The following is a 2,224-nucleotide window of genomic DNA, read 5'->3' as shown; positions in this document are numbered from 1 at the left end:
GAGCAATCCAAACCCCCCCCCCCACTTGAAGCTAGGTCCCACCTTAGTAAAAAAGAGGGAAAAAAGGAAAAAAAAAGGAGAAAAATTGAGAAAAAAATAGAAAAAAAAATAAAAAGCCTTTTTTTTTTTTTTTTTTTTTTTACCCCCCCCCCCCCTCTCCTCGCTGTCTTGCATTGTGGGTGATGGAGAAGCTGGGGGGGGGGACACAAAAAGAAGTGGAAATCCCCTCCTCCCCAAGTGCCCCCCCCAGCCCTGGCACCCGCTGCCAAAAAGAGAATAAAACCAGAACAAAAACCACCAGAATGAATCCAGATTTGGGGTGTTTTGGGGTTTTTTTGTGTGTTTGTTGGGAAAGGGTTAAAAAAACCCAAAAAATTAAGGGGGGGAGGGGGCAGCTCGAGGACCTTTTGGTGGTCCTGGAAGAGGGGGTGTCCCCAAGAGGGGGAGGTGGCAGCAGAGCACCCCCAGAGGTCCCCAGGGTCTTGGGGGGGTTTGGTGGCCTTGGGTGGGGGGCAGGAGTGACCCATTGGTGCTGGGCCAGCAGGCATGGGGACAGCTGTGTGGTCACCAGCTCTGGGGACACCATCACAAGGACACTGTGGCCCCCAGCTGAACGTGTCACCATGGTGGCACCAGCACTAGGGACACCATCACCTCCATGGCCACCAGCTCTGGGGACACCTGAGCATGGACTCCAGGGACCTCTCCCTGTGGCCACCAGGTCCAGGGACACCTCCCAGACACGGCCACCACCTCTGGGGACATGTCACCATCACTGTGGCCACATCAGCTTGAGGGAGGTGTCCCCAACACGGGTGCCAGCAGCAGGGACACCTCCTCCCAGCCACCAGCTCCAAGGATTTGTCACCATTCCAGTAGTCAGGGGACACCCATGGCCACCAGTTTGAAGGACATGTGGCCACCACACCAGGGACACCTCCCCACTGCCATCACCTCCAGGGAGATCTCATCACAAGGATTTGTCACAAGTGCCACCAGCTCACCATCTCTAGGGCCACCTCACCATGGCCACCAGCTCAGGGGAGCCCTTGCCACTGGGATCAAAGGATTTGTCACCACTATCAGGGACCCCTCAGCAACCTCGGGGGGGCTTTGGGGACACCTCCCCACCATGGCCACCAGCTCTGGGGACACCATCACCCCCATGGCCACCACCTCTGGGGACATGTCACCATCACTGTGGCCACATCAGCTTGAGGGAGGTGTCCCCAACACGGGTGCCAGCAGCAGGGACACCTCCTCCCAGCCACCAGCTCCAAGGATTTGTCACCATTCCAGTAGTCAGGGGACACCCATGGCCACCGGTTTGAAGGACATGTGGCCACCACACCAGGGACACCTCCCCACTGCCATCACCTCCAGGGAGATCTCATCAGAAGGATCTTGTCACAAGAGCCACCAGCTCACCAGGACACCATCTCTAGGGATACCTCACCATGGCCACCAGCTCTGGGGACACCATCACCACAGGGGGTGTCCCCACCTCACACACTTCAGGACCCCAAGTTCTGGGATTTCAGGCTTCCCCTTCACCATCTCATGAGTGGGCACAAGGGGAACCCCCCAAACACCTGGGGGGGGGCAGTGGGGACACCCCCAGGGTGCCCCTGACACCACCCTGTCCCCTCACCCACCACCCTTGGTGGTGCTTGGGGACATCTCAAGGCTCTGCCTCAGTTTCCCTGGGGGAGGGGGAAGGAGAAGCTGGGGGGGGAGGGGAGGGCACGATGCTCTTTTGTTTTTTCAGTGTTTATTAAAAACAAAACAGGAAAAAAAAGGGGGGGTCACGGGGCTTGTTCCTCCTTTTTTTGTTTTTTTTTCTTTTTTTTTTTTTCTCTTTTTTTCTTAAAAAGACCATGATGGCCGGGGGGGGGGAACTGGGGGGGGTCCTTACCTGCTGGGGGGGAAGGGGGGGCCCCCTGCCACCCACCACCATCCTCGACTAAGGTGCCCCCAAAAGAGCCCAGTGTGGGGGTGACACCTCTGCCCCCTCCCCACAGGTGGCTAGCACCCCCCTGGGGCTGGTAGCCCAAGTCCCAGGGTTGAGGGGGGGGCACATGTTAAGGCAATCATCCTGCTTCACCCTGCCGTTTGGGGGGGAGGGAAGGGGGGAGGGACACAGGGCCGGGGGGGAGACCCCCCCCCCATAGGGGGGGACGCTCTAGCTAGGGGCTATGTACACCCCCGGGGGGGCCACCCCGGG

Source organism: Calypte anna, unplaced genomic scaffold (assembly GCF_003957555.1).
Source record: "Calypte anna isolate BGI_N300 unplaced genomic scaffold, bCalAnn1_v1.p scaffold_108_arrow_ctg1, whole genome shotgun sequence".
In the NCBI taxonomy this organism is placed as follows: Eukaryota; Metazoa; Chordata; class Aves; order Apodiformes; family Trochilidae; genus Calypte; species Calypte anna.
The sequence above is the reverse complement of the archived record's forward strand: the minus strand, read 5'-3'. Positions refer to the sequence as shown.